The sequence below is a fragment of the Indicator indicator genome, chromosome 25, assembly GCF_027791375.1.
Source record: "Indicator indicator isolate 239-I01 chromosome 25, UM_Iind_1.1, whole genome shotgun sequence".
Classification (NCBI taxonomy): Eukaryota; Metazoa; Chordata; class Aves; order Piciformes; family Indicatoridae; genus Indicator; species Indicator indicator.
In genome coordinates this window covers 13,273,561-13,297,040 of record NC_072034.1, presented here as the reverse complement: position 1 = coordinate 13,297,040, position 23,480 = coordinate 13,273,561, and positions in this window count along the sequence as shown.

The window sequence follows — 23,480 nt, the reverse complement described above, 5'->3', positions numbered from 1 at the left end:
GTCTAAATACAGGTTTTTCAGGATCAGTTTCTCACAAAAGTCTAAATACAGGTTTTTCAGGATCAGTTTCTCACAAAAGTCTAAATACAGATCCACTTAGTTCTCTAAAAAAACTCTCTGGAAGACTGTTTACAATCTGTGTCGTTTCACCAGAAATATTCACTCAGTTGAAAACCTTTTTTCATGTATTTTCAACATTAAAAAAAAAAAAAAGCTACAGGTATAAAGTGAAAATACATTTATCAGGTTCACTACTCTTGGAAATATTTGCTGAACTTGCTGCAAAACCAACTTGCTGCAGATGTACAAACACAGATGTTAGTCAACCAGTTTTTAAGGTGATCAGTTCTTAACATATTTGTCCAGCCTTCAATACCACTTTCCTGGTATTTAGAAAGTTTCTTTTTTTCCTTTACTTTGATTGGATCAGAACTCCAGTTTTGTCATGTGTAATTAGAAACTACATACAGGGCTTTCTTCCTGAACTAATAGCAGTCTGGTTTGGTTGTGTACCTGGTATCAAACCACTTCTTTTAAAAGCCTCTATTTAAGTTTGCATATGTAAATCAATAATGTTAACTAGTCAATCTATCATAACTTGCTGGGATTACTGTAGGACACACCATGTCTGAATATTTTTCCTTCTCTGTTTGAAACTCCTACCACAGAATAAGAGGCGTTGTTCTCACGGAGAAACAGTATCTCCTCTTAGATCAGCTGGTGTAGGCTAAAGGACAGGACAAGCTCCTAGGCAGTCTCTTCTGAAGCACAGGCATCAAGCAGAGATTTGGAGCAACTGTCCTGACCTAACAGCTGTCCTGGGTTGCTGGAGGAAGCTATTTGTAACAAAAATGCACTTTGCACTTGCAGAGAACAGTAGGATTCTAAAAAGGAGAAAAAGAACATAGTGTCAAGCTTCCTTGGCTTAACTATTCTACTATTGCCACCTTTCTGGATTAGATTATTGACCCTAAAGCACTTCCATCACTTTCTCAGAAACTATGAGAGCCAGCACTGGAGCAGAGGGACTACTGCACTAGAGATAACATTAAAACACTTAACCGTCAGCTTCCCTTTGTGCACCTGGAAGCCATCCATCATCTCATCTTTGTGATTTGCTGCATTGAACACGTTTATAGAAAACCTGTGCTGGCCAGAAGAAGCTTTTCAGGAAGACTGTGTCACCAAAGCACTTGGCAGTAGGAAAGCACAGAGGTGGCAGCTCTGTGATGATACATTAGAGTATTTGTACTGTGTTCACTTTGTCCTGCTGATGGATTTCCACGACTGCATTGAGCTGACCAGGATCTGACAAAGCTGAACAGTGTTTTGGAATGGAGCGATAATGTTTCTGGGAACAGGTTTTGGAATAACTAACACGGCACAGTGTGGTTCTGGCTATTTCCAGTCAGTCTCAAGAAATTAACTGGAATCTTTTTTGGAAGTAATTTCACTCTTTCACTATTTTACTGTTCGTAGCTATCTTAAAGACATCTAGGAGCCTTAGATGGGATTCCCTTGGCGCGATTTGAGAAGATAGGTGTTAGAAATGCTGCACTGGTGCAACCTGCATAGCACCACTGAGCTCTAAGTTCTGAGTCTCAGAATTTAAGCTTCAGCAATAATCCAAGTGTAGGGGAGAGTACAGATGGAATTGTTTACTGAACTGTTTTGCAGCCAATGTTGAGCAGTTTGGTGCTGTATGTTTACTACTGCTTTCCTCAGCCCACTTAAGCATCTTGAGAGACAGTGACTCTGTAGCATCCTTCACAAGTGTGTTGTGGTGGAGGTGGTGTTGCCATTCTGTAGGAGCTTATCCTGGAGAACTGAAAAAATAAAACACTTGACAGTATTAACTGCAGATTTAAGAGTGTCATGCCATGCAAATGTCTCTTATTAAAAGCACAAGAGCTGCTACTGTGCATGAAAAAAGGCACTTTAACCTGAGTACTAGATGTGTGTTGGAATATAATAAGCACCTTTGTACCCAAGTACAAGTGCTGACCAAATGCCAATAAGGAAAGGGTTATCAGGGTAGATAACAGAGGTTAAATATCTGTGCCTTCAAAACAGGACTGAAATGTAGCATGTTGGATTTTTATTATATTTTTAAATGGAAAAAGCTGATCCTTATTTTCAGGTCCTAAAATCTTCCAAGAGCAGATATTACATCTCCAGCTGCTCCAAAATCTTGTATTTTATGAATACTCAAAGCAGAGAATAAGAATTCTTTGTTATTTTTGCTTTTCCACTGTAGTGCTCCAGCTCTGGAATTCTCTGCTTCTGAGAATCAGTACTAGCAAATGCTGCTCCTGTTGTGGCAGCGTTTGTGAGAACTACCCAGGAGACTGTGGCTACCCCAGAAAATCTGAGGGAGTTACAAAAATGGCACCAAGACTTTGGAAGCTTCAGCAGCAAATAACCTGATGGAAATGTACGAATAAATCTTGGAAACATGGCTGACCTAAGGAGTAGGAGAGAGGTGTATGGGCAAAGGTCTTTCACAGTATGATGTTTTTCTAGCATAGATCGGAGTTCTTTAAAAATGTTTATTAAAGTTTCAGTTTAGGGTAGAATATAACAATCAGAGATACATATTTAATGCCAGTTTTTCCTTTTGCCTTGTGGTAACTTTCTCTGTAATGACTTTTTCAAAGGCTCTTCTGTTCCTCCCAGCAGAACTCTTGTTGAACTCTCTTTGGATGGATGAGGTGAGCTTTAGTAGTGTTTTTTCTCAAGGTGTATAAGGAAAAAAAGGACGGCTTAGATATTCGGTGGTATTTCCCAGATATTTTAATGTGCTTTTGATGTAAAATGAAGTTACAGAGCTAGGTCAGTTGTTCTGTAGATTTCCTCTTTAGAAGCAGCATCTTGGATTTTCCTTTAGATTTCCAGTTGTTCCTTGTGTTGTCACAGCCATTGCAGTATGACAATAGCATGGTTGCTGTGTTGGGGTTTTTTGTTGCAATTGCCAGCAGATTTTCCTGCATGCACTGGAATTCAATTAGCATGTGTTTTCACTTCACTAAAGTCACTGTTATTAGCAGCTATTTTCCTAACAGTGTGTGGTACACCTCATGCTGGTCAGTCAGAATGTCAGGATGTCCCAAGATAGTAAGGACAAATCTAATGGATTCAATTAATGCCTGTTGTAGCCTGAACAGCCTCAGCTAGAATTATCTCAGAAACTTACTTGACCCAATATGTGAAAAGAACTGTTATTATCAGGAGTACTAGTGATACCTTTTCTTTTAATTCTTTTCTTAGAACTCTAACTTCAGTCCTTGTGAGAGCGATCAAGGAGAGATCCGCTCTCACTGAAGTCAGTCAGATATATTCTTCATACATATAATCAGATCCTTGACTAGTGTTATCAGCCCAGCTGATGTCAATGCATCTGCAGAATCAACCACTAGCCTCATATAATGGCTTAGGTTAGAAGGCACCTTAGAGATCATCTGCTCCAACCTCCCTGCCATAGGCAGGCATGCCTCTCATCTAGACTCAGCTGCTCATCCAGCCTGGCCTTGAAACCTGCAGGGAGGAGGCATCTACAACATCCCTGGGCAGCCTGTTCCAGAGACTCACCACTCTCATACTGAAGAACTTCTTCCTAAGATCCAGTCTAAACCTACTCTCTCTCAGTTTAAAACCAAGAAACCAATATCACAGAAGATTTGCACTGGCAAATTACACTAATGGCACATAATTAATAAATTGTAATGTGTGTTCTGTTGTTTTTTGCTTTATGAGCCAGAATGGAAGCTAAGTGCCCAGGCTGCCTTGCAGATGGTATGAGGCTGATGCAAGTCATGACAATATGCCCCTGAAATCAGTAAATCAAATGCCTACCTTTCTGTTTTCTTCGCTTTCCCCTCTTTCTTTCCTTTTCTCTTTCCATTGATTTTAATGGGTTTGGGGCAAATTCATTTTAATAATGAAGAACTTACTGTCACAGTATGAGAGTTTTGCCTCTTACAAATCAAATATATCGGGTGGTTTACTGCCACCGGGCTCCTAGAAAAAAAAAAATCTGACAAAACTCAAACCAGAAAAAACCAAACCAGACCAAAACCAACAAAATACAGCAACACCAAAACAAACAAAACAAAAACCCACAAAAAAACCCAAACGCTTTCTGGTGATCTGAAGCAAATGGACTTGTCTTTCTGATTTTTTGTGAACTGTGAGTTTCTACCTTGCAACTCTTACTGGTTTATTCCATTTAGTTGATAAACTCTGTCATGCTATGAAACCTGAGGAGTTAGGTAATGTAAGAGCACAATTTTTAGCTTATGGATTTTCTTGTGGTGCAAAACTGGAATAGTTGGATTTCTACTTCAAGTTAGTGCGATGTAGCTTGTTTGCTTGCTTGAAGAAAAAGCTAAAGAGCAATTCTGATACTGTGGGAGAAAAACTTCCTTTCTACAGGAAATCCGTTTCATTCTAAAGGTCATAGATTAGTAGCAATATTTTAATGCTTTTCAAAAGCTAATAGAGTGACCACTAATGTAATCTCAAAGAGAAGAGAAGCAGTCTAAAAAGATTTTCTTGTGCATTTTCCCACCTTAGCACTTTCATGGCCAGTCTACCATGTCTTCAACCATCTTTATGATTTGGCAGTAATGTAGATGTCAAAACTGGCTCAATACCTCAGCAAGAAGTCATCCCTAAAAGGGAAAAGAATCAAATGAAAAACAAAAGACAAAAAAAACAGTTATAATGTTGACTGGCTCACAGGAAGAGAAATCCTAGTTTTTGAGCCCTATAAAACTTATTCTCCTTATTTTCATTCCAAGTGAAAATTGGCATGGGACCCAGCCTTCAAAACTGGGATGTTAAAAATATTCTACACTAGGACAGCATTTATCTTGCTATTCAGTGGGAAAAAAGGCTAATGAAGTACATACTGTATCATTTTCCTGAACTGGGTCATTCTACAGCCTACTGTGTTGTATAATCAGTATTCTGATAAACTCATTTTTAATTGCATATTTACTTTGAGTTAGTGTAGCCCGTTACAAGGCAAACCCTGTAGTGTGTTTGCTTAAACTCTGAAGTATTTGAATATTTTCTTCATTTTAAGATAACCTTCAAAACCCAACATCAGTCTAAGGTGTATGAGAGAAATACAGATACTGAAAATAACAGATTGTGGCAGAGACTACCAGAGAGGGAGCTTTTCCCCTGAGGCATTTCCCTAATGTTTCCCAAATGTTGCTTCATCAGAGCCAAATGGTCGAAGCTGCCTAAGAATCATATTACAGATGCAGAGATTTTTTTTTTGTTCAATTCCATCATATTTAGCTGCATTTCTGAAGCTGTAACTGAGATAAAGCATGTTTAAAATCTTTGCTTATAGATTTCTCCACAGCTAAAGCTCAAGATCATCTCCTTGAAGATGCATTAGGAACAAAACTTTCCCAAGTATTCCTGATCCTTGTTGCTTTATGTTATAAAATTGTTAATCTGGTTCATGTGAAACGTTCCTTAATGCCCAAGGAAACACACTTCCTGCATACCATTGCACAAAAATCCATCAGGAGTTCAAGAAATGACAGTTCAGCTGCTGAAGCACAGCCAGATTTGTATATCTATGTTTCACTTATTCCAGTATCTGTTTTATTATCCTCTACACTCAACTAAAGCTGAAAAGAGGAAAAACAGAAGGCAGGAAGACGTCAACAGTTCTGTAAGACTAAAAGTGATAGCCAGGAACAGACATGATAAAAATTAAAATTGTATAAAAATTAAACCCAATTGAAGCCTGTGTTTGCATTGCACATATGCCAAGCTTTCCATCTGAAGGTCTCAGTCATGTTTACAAGTCTGCTGCTAGAAGCTATGAGTTCAAGGTGTACTACATGCCTATTTACAAGGATGCTTCCGATACGGTTTTCAGGCATGAGGAAGTAGTGTGCAATGTCTTGAGGTTTCTTCCAACCCTTCTCTTTTCGTTCTCCAAGTTCTATTGTCCCTGTCTTTGTAGCCTCTTTGTTGAGTTCTCCTGGGTTGTCACTTCAACCATTTATTCTTGTCTTTGCTAGGATGGACATTTTACGGATGGTTTTCTACAGGATGGTGACTTTTGTTTCCAGACGATTGAAGCCCGAGTAATATTGTTATGCTGGGAAATGCACATGCTTGCTTCCGAAGGTATAGTTAAGAAAAACTGTTCCTCCGTGACCAGGCTGGCAGTCATGGGGACCAGTGGCAAATTTAAACGGGCCATTACTGAAATACAGCTTGAGAAATGCAGAAAATCAGTCCAAGCTTTCTGGTCATAATGTTATTTTGTGGCAATGAATCAATTGGTAATAGCAGGTGCTACCATATTAAAGAAAGAAGAAAAATGAGCTGAAACCTCTCCACCCATAATCTTTGCTATATTAAACCAAATTTCGTAGTGTGCAATGGCTTAATGTTTCCAACATGCAAACAAGAGTCATCTGGCTTCAGTAACACCTTAGTGAGGAAGGGCAGTACTATGTAAATACCTTGCTCCTTTGAGGAGAATAACTAGTTAGTTTGGAGTCCAGTATTTTTAGTGATGTGCCCAAAAGTGGCTGATGTTGCAAGTGGGAAGTAGCAAACCCCTATTTTTTTTATTGTACTTTATCCCTTTTAAGTAACTCTTTGCTTGCTTAGACAGATACTCCTTAGAGAGAGAGAGCAATCTGTGTAGCACTTACCCCTGACAGCATATCTCACCCTGGAGTGAGTGTTTTGCCTCAGTAAATGCCCAGTGTAGAGACATTGCTATATGTTGAGAGAGTGCTTACAGTTCTACAGAGCCTTTAGAAGTGCTTCTGGGTGTAGTGGTTGTCCCTGGAAACAGTGCCTGCAATGCATGTCTGCTACAGCTAGAGAGCTGCCTAGTTGTCATTGTGCTCTATCCAGTGCAGGTGTGATGCTTTGTTGTGAGCAGACGTGGTATGCGCACTGTATTGCAGAAGAATTGCTCAGTGCCTGAGAGCACAGATTCCACTCCTCACTGCTTTTCCACTCCACTTGTGTGTCTGTCTACATGGGATGCTGCAGACCAGTAAGTTCACATCAGTGCTGCTGTTCCTCAGACTCAGAACTCTTGCTGTAGCTTATGGAAGGATGTAGTACAACCAAACTGGTGTCTTGCTCATAGTGTGGGGGTTTTTGCTTTGTTTTAGAAATTGTAGTTCTAGAGTCTACTCTTTCCTTACAGCATTCATTGTAAAGCAATTATTTTAAAAGCTTTACAGGTTGTGAGAGTCTTATGCAGTAACTGAAGTCTTGTGAGTATACACTTGATGGCTTTCAGTTCCTCAAAGAATATCTAAAGTTTATGGGATTTCATTTCTACTCAGCTGCAGCCTGTGAATATTCAGCCTAGCACACCATTCCCAGCACATTTAATAGCTGCCACACATTGGCTTCCCCTTTTCTGACCTCTCTTTTTTTTCAGGTATGAGTGTTGTGAAGTTTAAGACAGTAAGGCTCTCTGGATCTGGTTCAGTTGACATAGGGTCCCTTGGCAGATAGCTGAGGTCCTGTCTTCCATTAAAGATTGTGCCTGGTGATGTGGCAAAGGTTTGAATGTCTGATTTGTATCTTCTCTCACAGGAGAAACTCTGCCTGACATTGCAAATGCCAGAGGTATATAAAGTAGGAAGGCCTGTTTGGTCACATTGAGTGACCTCAGCTCTTTTACTGTAAACTTCTCAGTGGCTTTGTTTTGACACCAGCCTAGGAGAAAAGGCGGGGGTCCGTTCACTGGTAGTTTTTAATGGCTCTCCTTTGCAGCTCTGTCTAACCTTCACCAGCTTTCATGGTGTGAATCCTGTGCTTGGCCAAGCTGGGGTGAACTGACTGAGAGGCACAGAGGTGTCTGCTTCTAAACCCAGCCTGCTCTTCTGGAGACTCTGCTTAAAATTATAGATGCTCTTTAGAGAGATCTTTGGTAGAGAATAGATACTTCCTGGTTACTTTTCTCTTCGCTTTTATGTCCAGTTGAATCTGGTACTTAATGCAGTATTCCAGCCTGTGGATTGCCCTGCCCTGCTGGCTAGCTATGATTCATATTCTCCACATCAGCCATTGTATGTTTTAAATGATGGCATGATTTGCTTTTCTGTATTTTCTTGTTGGCAATTGCATTTCTTGTTTAGTTTCAAAATGAGGATAATCCTTCCATCTAAGTATTGAGTCTAATATTACTGCTTTCTCAGTGCTCCTGAGACTACATGTCAGCTGCAATCAGCTGCCCAGTTTTTGCACATCCTGGCTGCAAGAGTGGCAGCCAGCTTCTGCAAGAACTCTTTGCAAGAGTTAGTCACAACATAAACAATCTTGTTGCTTCGTAACATGAACTACTTTTTTCTTGAGCCAGCTGTGGCAACAGGTCCCAGAACTACTGTTTCCCATAACTCTTACATCATTGCCTCTCAGCTGCATATCAATCTTCTTATGAGGCATGATGCTTTTTTAGAATATTTCCTGGCCCTTGACACATGCATCCTGTTTGTGTCCCTGTTTTCCACTGGACGCCATTTAGCTTTAGCCTGTGTGCACACTCCTTCTCAGTGGTCCTTGCTAGGAAAAAGAGACTTTGTACCATAAGTTGCATTTAAATAAGCCCAGGGACAGAAATTAAATGTTCTAAGAATGTCAGTGATGAGTTGAGCCATATGCTCATCCTTTTTCACCCTGTCTACTACTGAAGCAAGTGGGAGAGGGACTGGGGAAATTCCAGCTGTCATTGACACATACTTCTCAACTGACATAGTTAGTAGCAGTGTACTAGATGGCATGCAGTGCATTGAGCAGATGCATTTCAAGGAGTTCAGCTGAGGCCACCCATTGATCACATGGTAAATCCAGCTTCAGAACTTCTAAATTGTCATCAATGAGGTTCTGGCTGCATGGCACACAGCAGCGATCCAGCATAAACCCACCTGCAAATTGAGATTTGGTTAAAAGCAGTAGGTTCAACAGCTTAATGTTGTACTAGCATGCTTCATGTCAGATCAAGTACTCTGTGGTGTGTGTTCTGGCTAATTTGTCAAAATACCCTGGCCCAATCCAGATCAGTATTGCTGGGTGATCACGTGCAGCCCTGGTGTTACTGGCTGTGGACCCACAGTGACAAATACATAATAGTAAGTACTCTTGGCAGAGCTTGTGGTGTAGGTCTTGCTCTTCAGGCTGCTCGAGCCATGGCTAGAGCCATATAGGAAAGCTGGAGAAACCCAAAAACATTTGAGGCCACAGAAATCAGCACCTTTCTTTTTCAGCCTCAGTCAGAACACTGTTTTGGCTCTGGCCCCTATGGGAAATGATTCCTGCTTATTCCTTACTGTTTGTGTAGCTTTAAACGCTTGTAGTATTAGAAGATTTTTGAGTCCATCCCAAGTCATGACGATGCCCCCCTGCTGCCAACTTTTCCCCTGCAGCACTTACAACCATGTAAGGAGCAGGCCAAAGATAGGATGAGATTGTTACACTGTCCATAGGAACAGTATACGGTGAAGAGTATTTCAAGACAAGAAAGAGAGAACATTGCATAGACATCCCCATTTCTCATTCCCACGTTACAGAATCCCATTTTGACTCACTGCATACTACTGAATCTGTTACCAAAAAAAGAGAACTATATTTTCCTATGGTAAATGGCCCCTGACAACATCCTCTGAGGAAAAGGGGGGTTTATTCTCTGATAAATTGCCAGCTTGCTGAGGAATAACTCTCAGAGTAGCTTAGTATTCTAAGGAAATATTTAAAAAAAATAAAATAAAGGCAGAGCAAACCAAACCCTTACCACCTATTCTGTGTTCAGAATTCCAGTTTGCACAGGCTAGCAGTCATTATCAGATGTTAGTGACAGGAGCAGCAATCTGAGTGCCACTGCAGAATGAAAGTGTAGGTACTGCCTGCTCCTCAGTTTATCAGGCACCAGTGTGTTGGGAAGAGATATCCGAAGCCACAGGAGGTAGCCACCCTGTTCTGCTGATCTTACAAACCCTGTAGTTTAGGCTGTGCATTACCGAGTATTATTGCTTTGTAGTTTCTTGTGGGCATTCAAACTGACCTGAACTGTTTCCTCTAAGCTGAAATAGCTCTTCGGTTTCTGTCACGCAGTTCAAATGCAGTGGGCAATGTCAGAGCAGGTCTGCTGGGTGCATCCCACTGCCTGTAGGAGAAAGTCACTACTGGAAAGCTGCTTTAGATCCCTGCAGCTGAGATCTACATAACAGAGCCATGTCCTTCTTTTTCTCTAGGCACTCCAAGGAACAGAGGTCTAAGCAGTGGTTCTCTGGACACATGGCTTGGAGATTCAGAAAAGATAGCCTTTGAGTTTAAAAGCTGCTCTTGCAGTAAGAGAGCAATTGCATTAGCAGTGGATAGGATTAATCCAATTTTATTTAGAGATGAACCTGTTTCAAGCTATTCCCAGCTTTTTCTTTGCCTTTGCTTTGAATCCACAATATCTCTGTCCACAGGGAAGCATGGGGACTGTGTTGGATCTACCAATGCAAATTGTTATGAAGACTCTGGCTGGGACACAAGTGTGCCAGTAAAACCTTGAATCCCTGTAAGATGGGTAAATCCTGTGTCCCAAGGAAAGTGAAGAGGTTGTTTAATTTCCCACTGAGCTGTTTGCTGGTCCTTTATCCTTGCTGCATTCAGTGCTGCAGAGGGCACCCAGGTTTCTGCTGTTATCATCTAAGCCATGTTTCTGGGCTTTGCTTCAGCCACTGAGTTCCCATTTGTATGTACAAAGGAGTCACCTGGTTTGATTATCAGGCCTGGCTATACTCAAGATGGCAAATAATAAGTGGGATACCCGTGCTTCAGCTGAAGAGACCAAAATAAGAAGGGGGCTTTCAGGGATACTCTTTAGTTTCTTTTCTTGATTTACATACAGTTGTGCTTTTGGGTCAGATGAGACTCTCAGACAGTCCCCCAGCTCTTGGTATTGCTCCGTGCTCCATCCTGTATGAGGCTGTCACTCTCTTTTAACAATCACATCACCTAACAACCTCCTGGATAGCTCCAGGGGACAATTTGGAGTACACGGATTATACCACAGTAAAGCACATCCGTACTATTGATGTACCTGTCCTGGGTGACTGGCAAAATCAGAAAGCATGAGAAAAATATCAGTCAGAAGGGCTCTGATCAAGCAGGATTGATTCAGCCTTTAAAGGTACCAGGTAACTGTAGGATTAACTGTCACTGATGCTGGAGTCCTCAGTCTGGGTCATGCAATGGAAGAAATCCTGGAGGTCTTCTCTAGCTGGCTGAAAAGATGACAAAAGGTAGCTTTGACCCCAGGGACAAAAAAAAGCATGTGGTAAATATTTTTCCAGTACTACCTATTTGTGGCATTTGGGCCAACTTTATGAAGTACATTAATGCTGTGTTTTAATTAGTATTTAGATCTTTGAGTGTAACAGATTTGTTGGAAATGGTAATTACTGGGGAGTTGTCTTAGAAAGAGGGAAGCTCCTTATAATGGTTCAATATAGGTGTTACCAAGTTCTCTGCTATGGAGGTGTGCTTAAAATCTGTATCTTCTGAGCAAGTCGCATCATATGGTCTTTGTTCTTCCTCAATATTACCATCATATTTTTTTTCCTTTATCAGCTTTCTTATAGTTATTTTCAGTGATCTCTGTGACTATTTTCTATTTAATCTATTTTCTATTAAGCCTGTGTTTGTGTTATTTACAGATACCTCTGTATTATTCCAAGAAATTTTTCATGTTGACTTCTTTATTTGCTGTAGTTTATTTGTTTTTTTCTTTCATGGGTGGCTATAGGTTTTCCTGAAATGACATTCCAATTTTTACCCTGCAGTATAAAGTCAGTGTTAAAATGTTTGTAAGCAGGAAATGCACTATGGTAATTTAAGCCTCAGAAAATGAAGAGGAGGCTTTTATAAATGAAGCAGCTCCTCGGAGGTCAGGCAGGATTTAGCACTGCAAAAGCTTGCTTCTGCCACCTTCACCCACCCTGAGCAGCCCATGATTTCTGAGGGACCATGCTCTTTCAGATGGCTTGCACTGCTTGCCCAGGGAAAGGTGGTTCCATGGGGACAAGGGAAGATGAATCTAAGAGTCTACCTCCTAGAAGCTTTCTGAAAAGATTAATTACTCTGTGAAAGAGTCCAGTAATGAGAAATGGTGTTACTTTTGTTGTAGGCTGTTGGGTCCTGGATGGTCATTCCCATTTGCCAGGGCTAATCTCTAAAGTAAATAGTTTTCTTTTTGTTGACTGTCAGCAGTGTGTCACTGTGCAGTGACCTGGATGTGCAAGTGCTGTGGACTAGAGATCTTGTGGCCTCTGGCAAATCTGTACAGGGTGTATTTCCCAGTGCCCCCTGCCATCAGTTCCTTTCAGCCTGAAAGGAAGGAGATTGAGCAATTTGTCACTGCTTGTTGAGAAGAGACCTTTGTGCTTGATAGCTAGCTCCTTTCTTGCTGGCCTTCCTTTTCATAATTCTGAATCTCTTTTTTCATTTCAGCAGTGATGCTTTGCTCCCTGGTTTTGTTTTTTTGTTAGCATTGTTTTGTTTTGTTTTCATTTTTCTTCCTCTGCTTAATGCCTTTCTTTGCAGGATATGGCTTCAGATGTGTGTGTGCATGCACAGAGAATTGAATTGTAAAACCTACAGCCAGTAGACACCTACAGACCTTGCCATTTTTCCCCTCTATGACTTCATAGGAGTGCCTGGTCTACTGTCAGTCCCATACTAATTAGAGTGATCATGACACCAAAGCAGCATGCATACATTCTTCCTGGGATTTTGGTCTTTAGTTGCATGTTGTTTTTTCCTTCCTAAGAGATATCAAAGCAGCTTCCAAGGCACTGCTCGTTTGAAGATGACCGATGTCAACGAATGACGTATGAGCAGTGATTTGCTGTGCAGCTGCATCGTGTCTTCTGCAAAGAATGATGAGAATGTTTAAGGCAAGAGTCTTGAATTTTATTAGAAAACTTGCCTTGGTCACATGAGAACTTTCCCCTGATGACAAATTCGCCTGCATATCTACAGACAGGCCTTCATACGTGCCCCAAAAGACTGCAAAGTGGGGAGCTGGGGCTGCCCAGAAGTCTGGTGCTCCATATCCCACCAAAGTCATTCTTCATTCCTGCTGTTACACTCCGCAGCACGGTCACCTTACTGACTGACAAGATTGGTGACTGCAGTTTGGCCCTGAGAAGAAAGTCAGGTGCTCTGCCTCTGTTCTATGTACAGCTACACAACTATGTGTTTTTCAGGTGGCTGCCCCCATGACAATTCTTCATGAATAAAAAGCTGCATTGAGGAGATTCTCACTGTGACAGACCCTGCAGCACTTCAGCAGTCCTTCCACAGCTGATGGCTCAAGGCAGTTGAAGGGAACCAAACCTTGGGCACATCAGCCTAATATAGTGGATTGTAATGCAGCACTGCCACTTTTTGTCTCTGGTCCTCTTAGGGACTTTATTTCTCTCTTATTGAATGATCCAAAAGCGTATCAGTGGGTGACTGCTTGCAGAGCTCTTTGTAACCTAGGGTACCACAGTGATCCACTCTCACCTCCCTGAGGCAGCTGGCCAGGAAGCATATAACTTTATCCCAGCTGAAGGGAAAAGCCAGGGATGATTTCAAAACTAAATACAGACTCAGCACTCTCTGGGGTACGTGAGGAAACTGGATTTCAGCCACATATGTTCCAGGCTTTGCAGGAGCTGAGATCTTGTGCATGCACCTCTGAAAGTCTTCACTTCTCACTTGTAATGGAGTGTTTGTAAAGCAGTGTTTCTAAAGCAGTCACATACTGTAGGAAACAAAAAGCCCAGCAGTCAGCTCCCGCTTCTTGTAACCTGAGGCTGTGATAAGAAAATGAGAAGTAGTGTCCAGCTGAGCTTGAAAATTTGGGATTGGTCTGAATGGAGTAACCACAGCATAAGGGCAATGAGTCACAGCCAGGCGGTGTGTGCATGGGAAGGCATCATTAAGTCTTTAGCAAAGATCTGAAGTGATGTTGCAGATTTTCTTTACGGGAAGCTTTTCATTTGCAAAAAGAGCATGATGAAAGAGAAAGGAGCAGTATTGGAGAGCACTAGCAGCTGGAGAGCCATCTCTTATCTTCTTGGTCAGCTGCAAGCAACTACTGACTAGTGTGTGCTTTGAGAGAAGCAGGTAATAGCAAGGGACAGAGCTTGTTTGATGCATTAGGAGAAGAAAGAGGGAGGTGAGGGATGCAAAGTATGTGAAAATAGAATAGAGGTGGTAAGTCAGCAAGATCCTTTTTACTGCAATGTGTTAAATAGTTTTGCAGGGAGAGAAAATAGATTTGTTAAAACCAGGAAGAGGAAGCTTCAGCTGTGGACATGGGAGACAATGAAAACCTGAACCAGAGCTTTACCAAAGGAAAAGGGGATGGATTTTTAAGGCAGTATGCAAGAAGAATGAACAGGGTTTGTGACACAGATTGCCCCTTCTCTTGCCAGCTGTGCATGTTAAATAGAACACTGCTTTTTGCCATCCACAGGTTACTCCTCTGACAAAATTACTGAACATTTCCATTCCTGTCGTTATTTAGAAATGGTTACAATTAAGATAATTATTTCTGTTCCCTCTGTTTTGGTTCCCCTTATTGTTGAAATTAGTTCCTCTGCTAGAATCTGCAAACTTTTGCAACTTTTGTTTCACTCATTATTGCCAAAGCAGCCATTATGTCAGCATAAAAACCCTCCCAGTACACAGTATTTTTCTATAGTTCTGTCTTAGGCCCTATAAGCTGAAATCCTGTGAGAAGACTTTTGTTCAGGTACCTAAAACTTTAAGACTACCCAAGCTGTCTTCCTCAATTTTTATCCTCTTGTTTATTTCACTACTAAAAGCAAAAGCTCACACAATTGCTGTTTTGTGTTGGTTTTTTTCTTTTCAATAACCCTGATCTAGCTCCCACTAATGTTCCTAGAAATACCTCCATTCATGTCAGTGAGTCTGGTCTAAATAAAGTTAAAGCCTTGACAAAACCAAGCTTAGTTACAGAATCCTAAAGATTGGTCCAATATGAGCAAAGACTAATGCTTGTTGTGAGCTGTAATGATAATGTTGGTGAAGGACACTCTTTTGAACAATGATATAAAAATCAAAATCAGAGTCTGTTATGTTTCTACAGCTAATATCCAGGTTTGCTGAAAAAAAGACTTCTCTCTGGAGCCATAAGAAATTGCTTTAACTCTCAACTATAGAATCCCTAATTCACCACCATGCTGTACAGGAGAGATGTACAGCAGATGTTACAGCAGGTTTTTCCAAGTGAAGTTTTTACAGTTTCTAGCATAAATTGCAGCTGGCTTCATCCTTATGAATATATGTAACCTACAGTGAAAGAAATAACCCCTCTGCTATGGAAGCACAAAGGAGGTCATAGGACATGCTACAAGAGGGAGGTGATTAGCCAGAGGAACTGTAAACACCTGCAGCCCCATCCTGGAGGACATCAGTGCTGAGAAGAGTCAACACCCAGATTGTCCTAGGAAATAAAGGTATGATGCCTTTGGCTTTTGTTTGGGTTAGCAGTTTGTTTCCTTAACAAGATGAGAACAGAACTCAGCTTTGGGCCAGGAATGAGCAAAAATGAGGATTTTAAAAATTGCTTTTAATTCTCAGACAGAAAGAAAATTCTCTAGCTTGTGCTGATGTTTTTGTTGGTGAAAAGCATAGATGTGGAAACCCAGCGACTGCAGGGTTATCTGGGGAAGGTATGGGATAGTGCAAGACAGCCTTGCTCCTCTTCTTGTTGCAGAGCCTGAGGATCCACATTATGATAGCATGACACTATTCATATAAAGGTATTCAATAGGACTGACACAAGGGACTGTGGAAGTGAAGGTAGCACACAGCGACATGCCTTCAAGCCATGGTCTGAAGGTTTCTTTTTTATCTTCATGAGACAATACAAGTCTGGGGAAGATGAATAAAGCTGTGATTCTGCAGTCATTCTGCACTGACACAAGCACAGGCTGCTGCCAAAGAGACCAAGCTGCACATTTTGACAATAGTCTGTCCTTCTTTTTGCTGAGGCCTTGCGTGGAAAATGAAGCAAAAGCCACAATGGTAATGCTTTATAACACCCTAAGTGCAGAGGTAAGTTTTCTAGGTTTTTTTTTTTTTTCCAAAAGCATGAAGGTGCTTGAGGCCATCTTATCTTCCCTGCTACACTCAGCTCTTGCACAAATTTCATGGTGAACATCAGCCATCATAACAGCAAAAAAAAGCCTTAAGTGGACTTGAGAAAGCAGTATGGGCAGACCAGAGCTGAAACAACCACAAGACTAGTTGTGAGAAAAAGCTGCAAGACTAAGAGCCTGGGGCTGTTTAATTCTGTGGGGCAATACCTATCCTAACACAAAAACATCTCTTTTTGTGAGATGAATAGAACTTGAAATAGTGGAACAGCATCATTAGGCACAACATGATAGATGCAAGCTAAATGTGTCACCACAAAGGAGTTTAGTTCACTGGCTTTGAAGCTTGCAAATGCAGTACACAGGAGAGCCATGGGTGCTTAGGTGTTCCCTGGGTTTGGTGCCTGACTTGGGGAGGTTTCAAACAAAAGGAAGTGCATCAATGTTCTGTCTCTTCAGCTCTACTTCACTAGCAAAAAGTGACTGTGCTTTTTCCATCTACAAAGTAGAATAAAACACTTTTGTCCCTCTTACAAATTTTCTTTTGTGGTGATGCCTGAAAAAGCACCGATAGCAGGGTCCTGCCTACCTTACTGATCTGTGCTGTCTCTTGTTCTTCCCATCTGTTGATTTGTGTTTTATGAACGGTGCGAAGCAGAGATTATCTGTGTGCAAAATCCAGCAGAGTACAGCTTTGATCTGTGACCAACTCTTATTATCAGACTCATTAATACCAACATGGAGATCCTTGAACACAGGGTTTTGTGGAATGCTGTCCCCAGGGGCAGATAGCATCTAATTTCCCCAGTGCCTAAAGAAGCTGTCACTCAACTGGCACACAGATACCATTCCTCCTTTCTTCTTGACTACCTGCTTTCATGAAACCTGCTGAAAGATAACATACAAGAGACCCTTCCATCTCTGTCAAGTTGAATTGCAGATGGTCAGAGGTTCAGAATGGTGCAGATGGGAACTGAGAAATATCAAAACAACTATTTGCATTTTACCTTCACACCTGCTAAACTGAAAACAGGCTGCTTTATTTCCAGTTAAGGACAGAGGAAACTGGGATGGTACCATAGCAAGCAGCATGCAGAGCTAGTCCAAAGCAGGCCACAGGAAAAAACTGAAGCTGCCTTACTAGGCTGTAGTTTAATGCCGGCATGTGGGACTTGGGGTTTTTGTTTTGTTTTGAATTTTTTCGTGGTGGGTTTTGGTTTGTTTGTTTTGTTAATGCTGTGAGCACGACTGTACAGAATTGTTTTAGTCTTAGGCTTTTCAGCTTTCCTGCACAGTGTAATGCATTGGCAGTAATGTTTCATTCTGCTAACAGAGGACAATATAGAAAAGCAAATATGTACATATGAAGCCTACTCTTCTGAAAGTGTGCTGCAGTGCTTCTTCAAGTTAAGTCAGACCCATATTTCTGAAACTCCTGTGTTTCATACAAGATCTTAAAATATCTATTGCAAAATCTGTCATGAGGATATTCCAAATCACTGTCCTTGCAAAAATCTGCTTTAGTCTGTAACAAGTCACTGTCATCATACTGAGCTTTCTTGGAAGGAAAACTAGAGGAAGCAAAGTGAGATGTCCTCATTTCCACTTTTTCTCCAAAATTCTCAGAAATATTTCCATTAGGAGACAATCATTTCAGCAATTTAAAACCTGGGTTTAAAAACACCTGTGTTTTGGGTTTTTTTCAAACCAGGATGCTGAAGGATTTACTTTGCTGAAGGAAAGCATGAGAATGAGCTTCAAGTCCTTCATGCAGCAATGGGAGAGAAAACAGTCAAGCTGCCTTGTAGTCTGCAATGCTAATTGAGCAAATGCTGGTGAGACAGGCCAGCCCTTCATGGTTTCTGGCTGGTTAGCTGGCAAAGGGATAGCCAGTCAAAAAAATAATAGTATTTTTTAATCTTTGTTAGATAGATTTGGATTTGGTAAGGATTAAATAACAAACACCTGAGCATTATCTTCCCTTAAATGCATAGCAACCATTGATATTCCCATTCTGGCCCCTGGGTGAGAGAAGGTTCCATGTTTGTCATCATCACTGCCATGCTTCTGTAGGCAGAGTAGCTGCATCTCCTCCTGTCCCCCTACAGCAGTTACAATGTTTGCAGCAGCACTGGAAGAAAAATATGTCCAAAATCATACTTCAACTTACTTACCTATAAAACTTATTCTATAATAGAAGGGGGGAAGATTCACCATTGTTTTCCTTAAATAAATCAAATTTCTGCAACAGCCTTGTAAGTTCCTTTACCTTTGGTATAAGGAATGCAGGAAAGGCCTGGATAGTTCCTAAATCAACTGTCCACAAGTAGAAGGATCATGGTACTGCAGAAAAATTCAATGCTCTAATTAAAAAATCTCAAACTACGAGAATTTTCCATTATGAAAATTGAATGTCTGCTTCACAATTATGGTGTTATCTTGACTCATCTCATATATCATAGGCATATGGAAAGTAATTGGGGAGGGAATTGAGAATGTGTTTTTTAATGTCATTCTCTTTTGGGAACATGGGGAGAAGAAAAAGAGCGATGACCTTTTAAAGGTCCTAAAATTTGTTTCCTGTACTTTTATGTTGCATCCCGCTACCTGACTTTTTTTTTTCCAGATCAGAAATAAATATTTTGATTTCTTATCTTTAAGAAATTTCTATTTACTCTACAAATTCTTCAGTTTTTCTGGGTGCAGAGCTTTGTGCTACTGCCTGTATTTTCCCTAAGCAACCGCTTCCAGGTTGGCTTTCCATTTCAAGAGAAGTTCTCCCATTTGAAAGCACTGTGTCTTTTTGTTCCTTTTAAAGTATTTATAGGAGGCCATATTTTTAAATAGCCAACTCTCCACCAAAAAAAAAAAAACAAAAAACAAAAAACATAGATTCTAGCAGGAATCAAAGTCATGGAGGTGATACTCTCTGCTAGGCGGTATCTGGACATGGTACTACTTAATATAAAGGCAAAAAGGTAATAGAGTCCCAAGGATTTAGGAAGAATGGCAGAACTGAGGAACAGAGAAGCTGTTTGATGGTTGTGTTTTCAGCTGTAATCTGCAATACAAAATTCTCTTGCTGTTTATCTTCTTTTCAAGGTCTATTATAGATCTCTCTGTATATAAATAATTTGCAAGCTATTGGGCTAGGTAGTAACGGGTACATGGTGACTTGGCAACAAGGAATACAGGGATTCAGAAAATGAGCATGAGTTATTTTCACTCCTTTGTGAGCAAAGCTCCCTTTCTTAATTAAAAGAGAGAGGGCCTTTTGTAAAGAGGGATAGAAACCACTCAGATTAAACTCATCTTATGAATTGCCTTCCAGAGCAGCCCTTTTCTCCCTACTAAGAACCCAACCTTCTGATTTTGGCATCACGATTAAGTCTCCAGAACTAGGCTACACCAGGATAAACACCTGTGTAGCAGGCACTTAGGTGTGTAAGCCTGTGCACTTTGAAACTAATTCTGAAAATAGACTCTCCTGAAGCAGGCATTGCCTTTTGTAAAGCTTATTTCACACTTCATAGTTCACTTGACCTGAAACCACCTTTTTTGACATCTTCTGTGTAGTCCTTATTCACTGAAGACTGTTAGAGAAGGAGGCTATACCTGAATGGCAGAACTTGGGCATGGTCCCATGCTCACAGACTTGAGTGCAGATCCGGTCACATCCCAGCTCACAACAACCTGCAGAATGTGGATTTACAGTTCAATTTCTGATGTATATGATCTGAGTTTATGATCTGAGAATAAAGTTGCTAATATTTGTAGTCTGAAATAACTTGATCTGCATTTGTAATGTCTCAAAGGAAATAGTAACTATCTTTGTCACTAAATTTGGAGATATTAGGTTGATAATTTTTCTCTGCATTGAATTTTTTTTTCTCTTTGAACATACGCTATTCTTTTTTTAATCCTATCTGAATCTTGTGTTTGGGAAAAATAATCTTCACTTCTCTGCCACTGAATTGTCATGGAGCTCATTACATCTGATGAGATAAGCAGTGGCATGGAATAATTAAACTTACTTCCTGCTGGCAAGTGGGAAATCTTTCCACTCCATTCCTTTTGATTTGACCTTTGACTAACCACATTTCTCTTTGCCACATGGATGGCATTTCATGCCCTGGATGCAGTGTGTTGCTTTATCCTGGATGAGGCAGTGATTTCTACAGCACTGTATTTGCAAGAAAGAAATGTGATCTTTTGTATTCAACAAGAACACAAAATTTTGCCTGAACAAATCCTTGTTAGAGAGCAACGAAATCTGATTTTTCTACCTATGTGAGTTAATTTTCATAATGGAATTTCATTATTAATACTTTTTATAATGAATTTGCATTGCTTTGTTTAAACATAGTGTAGTGTTTAATCATAAGAATCTAAACAGAGCTTTCTGGTGTAACCCACCATATAAAGATAGCTCATGGGAGGCTTCACAGAGACTCAGGAGTTAGTTCATACTGAAATGAAGAGGAATAATGCTTCTATTATAAGTATTTTTCCTTAGTTACCAGTAAAAAACATTTGAGATCTCAAAACAAACAAACAAACACAAAACCAGAGTGAAAAATAAAAAGGCTGCCTGTCAAAGTGAAATGTAGCCTAGAATGACATGAGTTTGATTTAGTGGTATCCAGTCATTGCTTGTGGGTAATTGGCATTTTCCTGCAGCAATTTATCTTTCTTTTATTTTTGGGTCATTTGAATGATTATGAATACGAGCACCCTATAGACCTAAATGTGCAAGAAACACTGCATGGAACCCAGCAGCACACTTTTACTCACAGCATCCTCATAACACTGTCCAGCTGGGTTTGGTCAGAAGGGAAAAACAAGAGGAATGCCATTTCTCAGTCTACTAGAGGCCAGTTTCTGGGAAACTCTGGTTCTTTTCCCTTGCTCTGTTTTTGCATTTAGATAAAACTAATTGTAAAAAGTATTAGTAAAAACAGCCTTAGCATCTCCTCACTCCTAGGCAAGAAAGTAATTTTCCCTTCCTCAGTTTCTCACTCTGACCCTATTTTCTTTTTCTTGTTTTTCAGCAGAGAAACTTGCCTGCCAGGGAGAACAGCAGAACCTGTGGGCTGGAGCCCCTCTGTAGCAGAGACATGAGAATTAAACAAGAGTCTCCCCGATCCTGAGGGTGTTCACTCACCAAGAGCTGATGGGAGCACTGCACTGCTTGTGGTTCTCCACCTATAACTGAAGAAGGACTCGTTTGCTGCTCAGTTTGTCAAAGAAAGATGCTGACACTTTTCCTCTCTGGAGAACAGATGGAGGTATGTTCCTGAAAATCCCTGAGGAATATCCTACTTCTCCATATCAGCTTTGTCTTCTGATGCCTGTAAGCATTTTCCTGGGGAACATGGGGACCATGCAGACTCTGCTCAGAGCTACTGAGGACAGCTCAGGCTGCTTCCCCAGAAGCAGCTTGCCCAAAACAAATCTACCTGCATCCCACCTGGGCTGTGTTTCCAGTATCACTGGCAAGAATGTACCCAGTAGTGAAGGATCACCTCCTGGTCAGGTAGGAGTGTAAAGACTCCAGAGCTATGCCCTTCAAGCTGAGCCTTTTGTCCATTCATCACTGCTTACCAACAGGGCTCAGGTAGACTTTTGAGGCATCTGTGGCATCAGGCCATGGAAGCAGGTCTGGTAGCAGTGTGTTGTACAGAGCAGATAAGCTGCTCTGCACTCAGCTGCTGCTTGTTGGAGAAAAACCCACTTGAGTTGGGAATAGTAAAGTCCATCACCAGCAGCTTTACCACATTTTCCTTGCCTTTTGGTCCTCCTGGCCTCGCTGAGCACCATGCAGCTGAGAATTTACATGTCTGACAGGGTCTGGCTTTCACCTATTGTGCTATCACTGTTAGACCACGATGACAAATGAGGTATTTTACCTTGGGAAAGTTAACTTTTGCAGCTGGACTTGTTTACCAATTTCTTTCTACATTACCACTTGTCACATCTCTCTGCTCCTGTCTTCAAATTTCTTGGAAGCAATTAGAGAAAGACTGTATACACCTGTAGCCACAGTGTAGATCTGGGAATCAGCAAGAAAAGAATCAAGGATGCCACTGGGAAAGTTCTACCTCAATGAAATATGGTATCATCTTCTTGGACTTACTTAATCAGAGGCTGAGGGTTGCTTTTTTTTTTTTTTTTTTTTTTTTTCATTTTGCTTACAATAAACCTTAAATCAGCTCAGGATTTCAGCCTTAAATAGCCTTTAAGATGTCTGCACATGTTTTCCTACAACTCTTTGTCATTTTTCCAGGTAACAAGTCAAAGCATGAGGTCAGTGAGAATATTTTGTGGTCACTGCTGTAAGACTGTTCGCAAAGGCAAAAGGCAAGCTGAAAACTTGCCTAGGTTTGGGTGTGTCATTTGCTGATTCCTGTGGAAATTTTCTTGTATAGAAATGGTTCCAGCCAGCACACAACTTTATTACTTAGAAAATAAATCCCAATTGACTTCCAAAATGCTGTTGGTATGAGGCACAGTTATTATTCCAGTGCTCTTGGCTCAAATGCCTTTTTTGCACCATGAGGAAATTTCTGTGTAACACTGTTTTATTACTCTTGAACTTCCAAAAGCAACATGGGAAGATGAGAAATGACAAACAGAGTACCTCTCAGGTATTAAAGATAATTCCTTAAAATGTGAGATAATATCTGCTTTCCAGTACACAGCAGGGCAGAGATAAGCAGAAAAGCAGAATTTTGAAGAATTTTAATGAGGCTCATGCTGCCCCTAATGCTGCTTTTTGTTGTTTGTCCCCAGTCTCCCTGCTATTTGGTAGATTGAAATTGGGGTTTCCAAATCATTAAAATATAAAACAAAGCAGCAAACTATAAGACAGATTTGTGAAATAATGATTAGGATGGACTGCAAGAGTCTTTTAACTAAAGAAAGCATAGACATTTAAATATCCCTTGATGATGCAGCATCATGCAAAGAGAACATTCTATTCCAGTGTCCTGTCTGAGCTGCTGCTAAACTTCAAGATTCTATTGCTGAAATATCTGAGCTGGATCTTCAGAACATTCTGCTCTCCTTGAAGTCCAAGCATGTTTTGTCTCAATTTCCAATTTCATGTCTCTAGAGAGTAGAAATATATGCAGTATTGGATAAAGAGAAAATTCAAAAAATGGGTATGAACCCAAATTTTCACTGTTTCTCAAAACTACTTTGAATTTTGAAGATTGAAGGTTGCATCTCTGAACGATACCCAAATGCCATCAGACTGCCAAAATGCAGCAATAACATTAAAAGATTATAAAAGGGAGGAAAGTTCAAGTGAGT